Source organism: Bombyx mandarina, chromosome 18 (genome assembly GCF_030267445.1).
Source record: "Bombyx mandarina strain Sakado chromosome 18, ASM3026744v2".
Taxonomy (NCBI): Eukaryota; Metazoa; Arthropoda; class Insecta; order Lepidoptera; family Bombycidae; genus Bombyx; species Bombyx mandarina.
The window spans coordinates 11,328,102-11,342,723 of NC_143224.1; positions in this window are offsets into that span (position 1 = coordinate 11,328,102).

A 14,622-nucleotide genomic window follows, 5' to 3' on the forward strand; every position below is an offset into this window, starting at 1 on the left:
ACCGTAGTCGTACCTAGCGTCGTATAGATCGACCCTCCCGGGACAGAGATAGAACATACTGCCCCTCCCGTGCGGCAGAGAGAGCTAGCTACACGTAGAGGGATAACGCACGCGCACTAGCAAAAACGCAGCGCACAATGAGGACTCTATCGAAGGGTATAACGAATAGTCTTCGTCTAGCTTTGTCTGGATTTTCCAATGATGCGTCATTTTTAACAAACGATTTTTTTTTCAAATTTAACTACCAAACAACAGTTTTCCTATGCCACAAAGTCTCTAATATTGCTCTGTTGTTCATAAAATTAATGTGAAAATTAAGCATAAATTTTCTGTTCAAACAACTTTTATACGATGAGTCATCGAAGCGTAAAGTACGTACATACATGTAGGCATTTTGGATGTATTAATAAATTTTCGTAACATGCGTATGAAGTCTTATTAAGTACATGGTAGGCGACAACTTTGTCTTGGGAAAATTTATTACCGACGGCCGATGTTAAGTCCCGTATGAGTATCTCGTTTCTCATGTCGAAGGTCATTTTCGAACATTATAGACGGTTCTAGTACTTTAATAGGATTATTAAACGATAATCTTTCAATAATTTCTAGCTGTATTACTAGACTATTAAACATACAGCTTAAAACATTTTTGCACAGTTTTGACGATTTTGACTATTTCAAATGACACGATTTGAGGTATTTTTACCTTTATAAAATATTATTTTTGTTCTGTGTTCCGCTCACTTCGTCGGTATTAAATGGTCATCGGGGTCATCATTGCGACATGATGTCGAAATTCCAACTTTAGTATAGAATGGGCTAATTAACTCTTTGAGCTAATTATCTATCTAAAATATTTGGGAGTTACTTATAGTATCCTAGTATATGATTTAAATGGACACAGTGCGAATATGTAATGTAAGCTTAACTAACCAAGTTAAATTTCTACGTACAAATTTCAAAGTTTTCTGTTGGTTTAAAATTAATTCCGAATAAACATACTTAACGTATATATTACGGTCAGTGTAAAAATCTCCGAACTGAATTATCAATTTTTCTTAACTTTATTAACGATTTTCCAAAATTATTTCTCTTAATAGTTATATAAAAACTGTCAAAACGGTATCTTCAAGATTTGTTGAGAGCGATGCTCTCGCAAACATGAACCTCCTTCATCCCTTGTCAAAATGTTGTATCTACTCTAACAATTGAAACACGGTCTTTTGGTTTATTCTGCAAACGACTGTTTTAGTAATATATTTAACTAATCGTGTCCGGAAATACAAGTCTATTATTTTTATTAGATTTTGCAATTGATATACACACTCGCAGTCTACAAAAATTGCGTTTATGGTTAATGAGTTTGTATTACATACTGAATTTTTCTTGTTTTAATTCCCTTTTTAATTTTAAGCTATTGCATAGCTTTTATCGCGGGCCTTGAGCGCGGCGACCGAATCATGAAATTCCGTAACGAAAAAAACCTTACACCCCTCACTCCGCCTACCATGTAGCTCGCGTTCAACACATTCACACGTTGCGCTTTTTTTTTTTTTTTCCACAGGAGAAAATCGCCGGATCCCCACCCGCGCGGCAGGTGGGGTATGTGGGAGTTGAACCTCACTAAAAACTCCTGCCGCTCACAACCGGCGCCCTACCTCATACCGGGCCGGAGCCCAGTCGGGGCTATTGAAACGGCGGGACAGGGTTGACGCAGAGCACATTACATCCATCCCACCGTCCCACGGACGCCGGACCGGTGGCCGCCAGCGACACGACCACCGGTTCCCTCGTTCAGCGGGCCGAGAGCCCGCTTTGATGGCGCCGCATTACACCTTCCCCCAGAGCGGTCGGAGGAACGCGGTCTACCATCACCCGGCTTCCTATTGCGGGTGAGCGTGCAGAGCACGCCACCCCACGTCTTGGTCCCTCCCCGCACAAAACGGGTGGGACCCCTAGCTCTTAGGGGGCCAGGTCACGGATACGACCCCGGTCCCGACCCCCTGCTCGGCGGCGGCGGGTTTCTGCGTAGTGAGGAGAGCTTTCCCTCACTCGCCCCGCCGCCTCCTTCTGCGAGATGGTGCACTCGCAGAAGTCGAGCATAGCCTTCCATGACTCATCGCTGCCAAGCATCGACGCCACGACGCCAGGCAGCGACAAGTCAGGTCCTATCTTTGCGACCAGGACACGGCGCTGCACCTCCCAAGCGGGGCAGACAGCGAGCGTATGCTCCGCCGTGTCCAGGTCGTGTCCACAATGGTGACACCTCGTCGTCGGCTCAGCCCCTATCCGGCGCAGGTACTTCCCGAAGCATCCGTGCCCGGTCAGCACCTGCACCAGACGAAAGGTGAGACGTCCTTCGCCACGATTCACCCAGTCATCAAAGACCGGGTAAACCGCCTCGACGGTCCGTAGCACGTTGCGCTTGTGTAGTTTTTGTGAACAAGCGCGTGGCGTGACGTCACACTGCATGCGCATCATGAAAAGTCTGCCCATCTCTCTCTCGCGCGGTCTAGCTTATGAGTGTGAAGGGGACAGTTAAGGTTTTGCTTTTATCAATGTTTAATATAGCGTAGTCTTGTTTTATTATTGTTTTAATATTAAATTATCATTGTCTAATTATAATTGCATAAGTTGATAAAAAATGCTATGCAATAGCTTTACCGCGGCAGTTCCCAAGTGCCATAGGTTTTTTATTTATTTATTTATTGTAATCGTATTATTGTTGAATCATTATTTGTAATGAACATTGTCTGCCCATAAGAGCAATAAAACTAGTATTCGATCCAAAACTGTTTCGTGCGTAATTCGAATCGGTCGAACTACAAAATTCAGAACAACGGCTATTCTTTGCCAAGTCCAGTAAATCAGAATGCTGCAGTGCCGGTTCAAAGGCTATAATACTATATCCCCCGAGGCTTTCGTCCGAAAACCTTGACATAAATCACAATTTTCAGCGGTAGCTCACTACTAACCCATGCTAACCTATTTATATAACCTAACGATATGTGGTGCAGAATTGGAAAATATCGATTGGCAAATAAATTAACAGTATTTAGAGTGGCTGGCGTGTTTATTGTCCCTGCATTTATTTCTTCGACGCTTGAGAACCATGACCTCCATGTAGATATTGGATTTCCAAGATTTGCCCCGACCTTCAAAAGTATTCTTAAGCCCTGGAGTTCTTTCATTTATAATTCTGAAGGAAAGATACCACCGGCCTATCCAACCTCTCACCTGTACCCCTGACATTAATGTGAATGAGCACTGGTGAGCACTTAATACGAGTTGGGTCGTGTTCTCGTCTGTCTTCAAAGGCAATTAAAAACACGTCAACAGTGTTCGAGGAATATGCGGGATATAAGAAAATCGCACTCAGCACATTGAACTCACGTGAGTTATGAATCTATTGTTCTCGCGAGATACCGACGATTCAACTGATTCAATGGTCGAATGACTCCTTTGAGTGCTGTGATTGAGTTGTATGGTACCATTCACACACACACACACACACACACACACACACATCTATAAATCTCGATCTATAACTTACTGGTGGTAGGACCTCTTGTGAGTCCGCACGGGTAGGTACCACCACCCCACCTATTTCTGCCGTGAAGCAGTAATGCGTTTCGATTTGAAGGGTGGGGCAGCCGTTGTAACTATACTGAGACCTTAGAACTTATATCTCAAGGTGTGTGGCGAATTTACGTTGTAAATGTCTATGGGTTCCAGTAACCGCTTAACACCAGGTGGGCTGTGAGCTCGTCCCCATATCTAGGCAATAAAATAAAAAATAAAAATACATCAGAAACAAAAGTTTGGAAACAGAAGTCTTGGCAAAAAACGCTTTTACGGACCCGCATGGATTTTTCGTTAGCGTTATTTCTTGGATGCTAGATCTCTAGCCTGTGTAATGTTTAGATCAGTTATTTAAATAAATGCTTTCTAAAAATAATTAAAATATAAATACAATGTAGTAATTTATCCGTTTATCGAATTTCATTAGAATTGGAGACCTGTTTGTTGGAAACCCAACAAATTGGTATAAAACCTTTTTATTGTTGTCGTTGTGGTTTTTGACATTACATTTGAATTTTGAATTTTGAAATGTCTTAGTTTTGTAATTCTCTTTTCATCCGTGCTATTGTATGCGATTTATAAAATTGTAAAAATATACAAATTTTATACGTGCAATCCTCGCGAGTTTATTTATCAAGTTCCTTGCCCATCCTAATCATACATTCCACTACACTGTTAACTGTTTAAAATTGAGATATTAATATACGAGTGTGTATGTACGTAAATGCCTTTTATTTACCCCCATTATGATAGTTATATGAAGGTTTATGAATTATAATATTTTACGTCGCTCATTGAATGCAGTCTCGCAAGTGCTATGTAGACGCAGACGTTATTAATACGAAACATATTTTACATTCTATGGTATTATATTGTCTGGACTAAGAATATTCTTATTCAGAATATTTAGCGAGTAAGGATAATATACGTATATTCGCGCCTTGACTATATAATTTTTCGTTTATCGTACATTGGGGAGTCTGTAGATAACTGAAGCTTAAAAAACTTATATAGGTATAGTTATAGCTTCGCAATGTGACCGTATTGTATAAGGTTTTGCATAGATTACGGTGTTACTGATTGAAAAAGAAATAGTATTAAGCTTCTATGGTAGCTTTGTTCTATTTATTATCTAAATGATATCCAATATACATATAAATACTATAATATTTACATATCAATAAATGGTTCACGATTTTTTTCGTGTTCAGTTAGGCGTGCTTGTAAAAACACATTTATCTATCGTTGAGTATATTTCAGGCGAACAAAATTAGACATAAATCGTTGAAAGAAATATATGAATTGTGGTAGATCTCAACGACAGCGTAATAGATTAATAAAAACTTCTATTTAGAATATTTTTTTGGAAACCCTGAAACTCCGTCATGATAATAACATTGTGTACAACAAACTATCAAACAAAGAGATCCTACTCTGTAAAATATCTTCACTTACAACACAATATTGTTCTTATAAACCTATGTCTAAAGTACATTTCATACCTTAATTTCTGCAGCTACATCCATCGCTCACATTATAAAAGTTTAAAAATAGATTATTATAATTTCAGAGAAACCCTTTGTCATCGATATTCAGGGATGCATCGACTTCAACAACAAACACATTTAGTATCCTGTAACGGATACTAATTTATCATTTTTTCGCATAGTATTTTCGACGCCCTAAATCTATAGTACTTTAACATTTAAATATTGAGAATATTATCATTCTTAGTATTAGGAGAACAAATGGTCTATAACCTGATCTTTATTTGTTAGGATTATTTTCCTATCTAATAGTCGGAATGAAGTCATCGTGGCCTAACAGATAAGACGTCCGGTGCATTCGTGTTGAGCGATGCACCGATGTTCGAATCTCAGACGGGTACCAATTTTTCTAATGAAATACGTACTCGACAAATGTTCGCGATTGACTTCCACGGTGACGGAATAACATCGTGTAATAAAAATGAAACCCGCAAAATTATAATTTGCGTAATTACTGGTGGTAGGACCTTCATTAGATCATCGTGTAATCTTTCAATTAACGTTTAACAAAGGACATCTGCTAGAATTCTTAAAAGCTTAACCACAATGTTAGTCATTTAAATTAAGCAAAGTGCCAACCCTATTTTTTGGTACATAATCACTATTCAATTTCGACTTACAAGAATTCTAACTATTCTCTTGAATTTTTTTTTTATTGCCCCTGTATGCAGACGAGCATACGGCCCACCTGATGGTGAGTGGTTACCGTCGCTCACGGACTTCAGCAATGCCAGGGGCAGATCCAAGCCGCTGCCTACCGCAGATATAGACTATTATATCTGTTTATAAACTAATATACGTAAATATTCAAAAATATTATGCGCACGTGATTAAATATTATTAATTATATTGGTGGTAGGACCTCTTGTGAGTCCGCACGGGTAGGTACCACTGCCCTGCCTATTTCTGCCGTGAAGCAGTAATGCGTTTCGGTTTGAAGGGTGGAGCAGCCGTTGTAACTATACTTGAGACCTTAGAACTTATATCTCAAGGTGTGTGGCGCATTTACGTTGTAGATGTCTATGGGCTCCAGTAACCACTTAACACCAGGTGGGCTGTGAGCTCGTCCACACATCTAAGCAATAAAAAAATAAATAAAAAAAGTGATAATATGTGATATTAAAAATGAAATAAATACGTTTGATTTAAAACAAAAGTAACAAATTAACGGTCATAGGGAAGTAGGACACCCCGACAAATGGTGAGTAAGTTAAAACAAATGACTAGGCGCTGTCATTTGTTCGGCAAAGAGCCTGTACCGTGATCGATGTTACAGGATCCTTCGCGCTCACCAAAAGTAAATTTATTTTAAATGAACAGTCTTTTGTGGGCTTAGAAGGAAAGACGGGCAGTTATCACATAGACACCACACAGTGAACGCTTGTGCCTATTTTGAGACAATAACATGATCAAAATAACGATTGCTATAGAATTACATGACGATCAATTTACAAGGTTTGTTGGAAAAAAGTAGCCCTTTGATTTCTTTCTTTTAACGTCTAAAGAGTAAGTGTGGTTTTTTAATAAATCAATGCTCATCGCAACAACAATTTTTGTTTAATCGTTTATATGAATGCTTAATTCTGAATTACAACACTCTCTAGTATACTACATATTATAATATATTATACTACGTATTTGCTAATCGTGCATCTCCTTCTTTTTATTGCTCTCTTTCTTACTCTTCTCTATATCCGATATCTGTGTGCTTAGTGCGAGTTTTTTAACATTCTCGATCGCGTTAAAGTTATCTCAAATTTGTATGCAGTTGGAACAGCGCCCCTGGCGGCAAACGTTACGTTAAACGTATAGGCAGCGACTTGGCTCTGCCCCTGGCATTGCTGAAGTCCATGGATGACGGTAACCACTCACCATCAGGTGCTTACATGAGCAATAAAAAAAATGTGAGATCGACCATGTCACCATGTCATCTTATCACGCTGCATAGGAATTTGGCATGAGTTTTACAACGAATCGCCTACCATAGAGAGCCATACTATTTTCTTTTTCATCTTTTGGTGTTTCTTTTACTTCATCCGCTAATGGTTGTAATAATATAAGTTATAAGTCATAACTTATATTATTATGTAACTTAAATATTAACATAACTTATATTATGTTGTAATAATATAAGTTATAAGTCATAAATTATATTATTACAAACGTTTATACTGAAATTAAGGTTTTCAAATATCAAAAGATAATATCCCATATACTATTTGTTTTTTTTTGTTTTTTCATAAAAATTTCAAAATCGTGCAGAATGGTATCAGCGGCTAATTCTAGCATGACTTTTCATATGGTTGCGATTTGGTGCAGAAGTAATGGCTTGGTGCATTATAGGTCGCAGCTATCGCAATGTATTAGGACCTTCAGTTTCATACACAATGCAGACATTTACGTTGTGACTTTAATTAATTTCAGGTGGGAAGTAGACTTTCCTGCTTAACTACGCAGATTTAATATCCCAATGATCCAAAATCGACCACCAACATAATAATAATTCTTGTTTGTATTTCTTAAGGTTTAAATGTATAATAACGGTAGATTTACCTTTGGCAGTTCAAAGTTCGGCGGTGGAGTTATCTTTGAAAGTGCATATGTATGAAGAAAATTATAATTTGCTAAAACCAATTTTACACCACTATAATTATTTTTTCAAATTGTAAAGTAATCAATTGAAATTGTAATGTAATTATTGAAAATTTAGTTAAAAGACTACAATCCAGACAATGAAGTAATTTTAAAAAAAATCGTTTGACAATCATTTATAGGATCGATCGAGCATACTCAATGTTTAAAGTGCTCCGTATAATATTTGATAATAATATTTCTATCTCGTATTTCTCATTAAAATATATGAAGTATGCCTTGTATTATAATCGATATCTGAATAGCTACCGTACGCGACGTGCCAAAACTTAGACGGGTTAAGTTATCGTTTTCTATTTAGTTAAATTCGTGTCCCTGACGCTATGTAACAGTAAATATGTATAATATAGTTTATTTTAATAAAAAAAATATATAATTATAACGGTTGCTAAGAATTGAAACTTCTAACTTGAGATAATTTGACACATTGAGTATACATACGAGTATAATAAATTATTTAATATTTTAATTTATGCTTCTTCTAAAGGTATCTTTTTAAATTTTCTAATTGGACTCTGCTCTGGACTGATCAAGTGAAAAACCTTACCAAAACCCTACTTAAAGAGTATGTGCGCCAAGTCTTAGTTCGCGAATTATGGAGAACATCTGTCAAGGCTATAATAAACAAGGATTCCACATGACCACTCTGCCAATAGTAACGAATTATCTATATATTAATACGTGAAGTAAAAACCTTGTATCCCTTTTTACGAAAATTGCGCGGACGGAGGAGTGTGAAATTTTCCACACTTATAGAGAATATAGAGAAGAAGTGCACAATGCTAATATTTTTTTTAAAGAATGCATAAAAAATACATTAAATCAATAAAGAAAACATTACACACCCTACATACCATGTATTTGACGCACACACGCATGCATACTATTTATTGTCAAACCTTTGTTCTTGACGTCTGTTGTCAAATTGAGAATAGATTAAATATTGTTTGTCTTTATTAATATTTTTATAATGTAGCCTTGGCGAAATTTGTGATTATAGAAGTATAAAATATAATCATAATGGTGTACAAACTTATAATTCCAATTAATTATAGTCGAATTTCGACTACTGCGGGACCTCTAGTGATGATAAATTGTTCAATAATAATAATAATAAAGTGGTTTTTTTTTCATAAAAAATAAATGCAAATCGGTATGTAGACGTAATATTTGTATGCATAGGCACCGTTAGCATAAACATGACTTCACTTTGCATACTCAGGAATTTTATAGTAAATGTAAGTGATACCAAATCGCATTTTGAAGCACGCCAAGCCGTACCATTAAGGCATCTGCAGATGGAGCTTCGGTGCCGACGTTCAGCCGAGAATGTTCTAGATATTTGCATAGACTACGCCTAGGGATGAGCGCTACGGCTTTTATATACTTTATATATTATATTTATTTAATAACGCGTTTTCAACCTTTTTATTTCTATGTAACGCTTAATGTATTTCATATAATTATAATGTATAATAATTACTCTACAATTAATAGTGCATTCGCGTGAGCGATGCACCGGTGCTCAAATCCCGCAGGCGGGTGCCAATTTTTCTAATGAAATACGTACTCAACAAATGTTCACGATTGACTTCCACGGTGAAGGAATAACATCGTGTAATAAAATGAAACCCGCAAAATTATAATTTGCGTAATTACTGGTGGTAGGACCTCTTGTGAGTCCGCGCGGGTGGGTACCACCACCCTGCCTATTTCTGCCGTGAAGCAGTAATGCGTTTCGGTTTGAAGGGTGGGGCAGCCTTTGTAACTATACTTGAGACCTTACAACTTATATCTCAAGGTGGGTGGCGCATTTACGTTGTGGATGTCTATGGGCTCCAGTAACCACTTAACATCAGGTGGGCTGTTGAGCTCGTCCACTCAACTAAGCTATAAAAAAAAAAAAAATTACGTTGTAAGAAACAATAAAAAAATCAAAGTGTTTATACGATTAAACAGAATGAACGCACTTCGTAGGGGAATATTTATAAAAAAAAGATGTGCGGTGTCGTGGGACACCGGATAGAAACGAAGTTCCTTATTATAAAAATATTAATTTTAAGTTCTATTCGAGGTATAAAGAAAATAAAACTGGAGGTTTCGCAACAACCCACGGTCATTCGGTAACGTGCGAACTTATTGTGGTACACTTCATTCACGGTTGTTTGCATAAGAGTTAGTGTATTGCGCAAACGAACGCTCTGAGATCGTGGTCAATGAATGATAAAAAAATATGTTATTTTTTGTATGTTATTACAAAGTCAAGTCGTACACTGTGTGCATTACTAATAAAAATCTTACGTTACGGACGTTTTTTCTCGGTTAGGGTACCCCTCCGCATCGTCCCAAAAGGAACTCGAACTCCGTTCCAAAACATTAATATTCTTGAAATCTTTATAATATTATAAGAATGTAATTATTAATTATCGGTATTATCTCGTAGGATTGAAGATGCGCCGCCATATTTAAATCTAGTAAAATCTAATTACTTTAGAGTAAACTTACAAGAGTTTAATATCTTCAATCTCTAGTTTCGACACTGCACGGCACCGAGAATGTTCTCAATATTTCCATATATTAGGGTTGGCAGTACTGTGAAATAGATAATTTTAAATTTATGGCAATTAACGTAAATTGCTCAGCTTATCACTCTCACAGTAAATGCCGAAAATAATAAATACTCCAGCTTGTTATGTATTTATTTTTAGTTTTATAACATAGGCGAGTGAGGTCAATGCCCATCTGGCTTATCGCAGCCTATAGACTATAGCCAATTTGGATGGCACCATCCAACTATATGTCACTGGTGGTAGGACCTCTTGTGAGTCCGCATGGGTAGGTACCACCACCCCGCCGGTGAGTCGTCACCATCACTCATTGACGTCAGCAAGCCGTTGCCTACCGCTGAGTAATCTCCGCAAGCCTCATTTTAAGGTCAGTCTTTATTCACGTTCCACGGTATCCACTGGAAGAGGTGGGACGGTGCTATTTTGTGACTCCACACAGTCAATACGTTAAGCTAGGAACAGTTAATACTAACTACGAACAGCTGAATAAGTTATAACAAGACTACACAGAAATGTCACTTGTTTATTTATAACTTTTAGCGTGATGAAACATTCATAAAATCCTTGATTACTGACACAGTTGCTACCTGAAACCATTTGTCTGATGCGCGGAGCGTTTCCAGAGATTTTTATTTCTTTGGCACTGGTATATGTCCATGAACGGCAATCGTAACACTCCGTTATCGTGATCGTATGTCTACTAACTTTCTTAACTAATAAATAAAATAAAAACAATGATAAATTTAAAAAACAACAACTAGCGCACTTTTTAACTCTATACTAAAAATCGAGATGAAAATAATATAAAAAACTTTAATAATAAAATTAAGAGAAAAACTACACATTCAATTCAAATAATACGTTTAATCTCTATTGATTCGATATAAATCTCGGGCCGTTTCTACGCGTCTAATGAGAGGGTCTGTAGCACATGACGTCACGTAGCGTCGCGCAGACGGCCTACTATTCATGAGGAGCTCGCAGGTCTCCGTACTAAAATCTAGAACACGTAATTCAAGGAACTTTATTTAAAACATGTACCTACACATTTTACGATACTAAATATTTTTTGTATTATAAATACATAGTCATCAAAACGGTAACCGTGTGTAGTATTTAGATTAAAGCTATTTAGTTCTTTTAACAGGCTAACTTAACCTCCAAGGTAGGTGGCGGCATTTACATTGTACATATCTATGGGCTCCGGTAACCACTTAACACCAGGTGGGCTGAGAGCTCGTCCACGAACCTACGCAATAAAAAAAATCCAAACACATGCGATATGAATAAAATGGTAACCATAATATGGAAGTATAATGAAGGTACATTAGCAAAGTTTAGTCCGAATAAAATTAATATTTAGAGATAGACGAATTAAGGTTCGCCTAATTCATCGAAAAAGCGATAAGAAAACATCGCTATGCTGTAAACAAATAACTAGATTTTTAAAAAAATGAATTGTTACGCCGGTAAGAGTAACGACATCTATCACCGAATAGCCGAACGAATATCGAAGGATCTAGTAGCATCAAGAACGCTCGAGAAGTACAACGCCGTCTATTTTCAAATAGTAGAAACACACATGGAAAATACTCGATATGTGGGGAATGTTCTCGATGATTCTAGGGATATCGTATCGACTATAAAAACGTTGCAGAGATGGCATGCAGTCAGTGAGTAATCGGAACTACTCGAAGCGAAACAAAATTGAAAATTTTAAAGTGTTCAGTGTGTGTTCTAAGTGATAAATACAGTTTTAAGTTGTACTTTGGTAGAACATTTATTTATCCCGAACCACAGCGCGTAACAGTATCATGCACCTTAATTCCATCTTAATCATGATGTCTTAACCCCAAACTGCACGACTCAAGAACTTTTGTTATCTTGAAATGCATTTCAAGTCTAATATTTTATTTGCTGTTGACTCCATGAATTTTTACTTTATTACCAGCCACACAATCTCAATTCCAGTTTACGCTTCAAAAGCGGTAAAATAGTTCGAAAACAACGAAACCGAAGAAAACTTATCTTGTTGAACACAAGGACTATTTTATTAGGATGATAGAACACATCGCTACAATTTACACCCTGTTTTCATTTTATTGTTGATCCGCTCGAAGGAAAACCATAGAAGAATGAATTAAGTCGCTTTTTGTAAATAAGCAAATATTTATTTTACTTTATACGTAACTAAAATAATATTAATTTATTTCCCTGAATATTGCTTAAACTATTGCACATATATTTGCACTTATGTATAGTTTGTATGTATTTTTTTGTGTTTATATGTTTAACTGATATTTCAATGCACCTACCATTATTTACTTTGCACTACCTTTGGTAGACTGGTCGAGAATGTCTTAGGCATTAAGTAAATAATACATGAAATGTAAAACTAAAATATATAAAAATTACAAAATAATGAAATCTGATTGAATCTTTACATAAATCATGGTTGTAATTTTTGTTGTAATTTTCTTGATACTCTAATTTTTCGATTAATTATTAAAACAAACTTAGATTACAAATCTGATCCTAAAAATGGTTACGAAAATGTTCCGACTTTGTGTCTAATGTCGAGTAATAAGACTGAAAATCGAGTCGCCTATAAAACTGACAAATGCACCCAACGATAGTACATTTTACGAACTCAGTGTGCAATAAAGTCGTAATGCTACATTGTTGAAGCGTTAATGCACTAAAGAGTTATTGTCTAAACTTGTTAACTGGCACCGTGTGAGAAGCACTACAATGTTATTGAAGTGATAAGACAGGGTATAAAAAAAATCTCTTTCAAATTTGAGGACTAACAAGACGTTAATGCTACCGACATTCTTGTCATTAAGTTTATAGTTTCTTTTGCCTATGTAAGCAGGCGAGCATACGGCCCGCCTGATGAAGAGTAGCTACCGTCATTCGTGGATGTCAGCTACGCCAGAAGCACTGCCAAGACATTGCCTACCGGTGAATATGATTCGCAAGCCTCGTTTGAGAATATATCAAAGCGCTCAAAAAACACCGTAGAGGCAAGTTCATTCCAGAGCCGGATAGTAGGTACGTGGCAAAAAAGAGATCTAGAAACGTACTTTCGACGAACGCAGCGGTTCCAGGTAGTATCGATGAAATCTGCTCTGGTGGCGGGAAGTGTGATGGTAAAAAAATATACTTACTATACCTTCTACAAACAATAGATGATTGTATAACAATATAAAAAGCTATATAACCTCTAGACTCCAAGGGTCAATGTACCTCGCATTACAATTGAAACTAATCGCAAATTTTTGTCGTGATTATCCGATCATCTAACTCTCGAGTAGGCGTCAAGCCTACAATTGGTCCTCCCCTAACCCATAGTTATCATAACACAGCCCAGAGTTTCTCGCCGGGTCTTCTCAATGGACCGCGTTTCCGATCCGGTGGTAGATTCTGCGAAGCACTGCTCTTGCTAGGGCTATTGTCAGCAACGCCCCTAGGTTAGAGCCCGAGAGCTCACCTACACGTTAGTTTACGCTGGCATAGCCTCTCAAGGCCACCATCAGCTTAGATTAGAAAAAAAGGTCCCAGAATTGTAAATCAATTCAAACTAAGGTACATACCTACCGCCAGTAATATATCTAATATTGATTTAAGGAGCCACTTGATAGTCAATCTCCTGTTAGAGATACGACCCTAACCGATGATGACAAATTACGAAAAGCTTAAAGTTCGCCTGCATTCGTTTACTTCAAAAAGATGACGGACCAGACACGTATTCATCATCTACTAAAGATAATTATATTCTAACCGCGCTACGAATAGCCTTTAGATACTATTCCCATAGGCGCCGACATTTGAGTTACACTTGCCGCCCTGACCTCCCGACCTGCGTCGTAAAGGCGCTCATAAAATGCCAAGCAAAACTATCGTTAGTTCCCACTACTGACAAATGGCGACACAGATAATAATAATATTTTGTTATCTGTACTAATGTTTGTAAAACTAAATATTTTGTTTAGCTTATTATTACTGGTTAAGTATAGTAAACCTGATGGTGTAACACCATCCCGCCTACTTCAGCCACGAAGCAATCACGCGTGCCATTTTGAAGGGAGGGATAGCTATTATACAATTGAGATTTCAAACGCATGTCCCAAACTGCGTATTATCGTTCTCTCAGCGATGAGCTCAGAAAACCACTTAATCCGAAAATTTGGCTGCAAATCTTGAAAAAGCACAGCATCTGCAGGAAGACGTAGCTCTAGAGAATTCACAAATTCCTTAGGGGTTAATTAGAA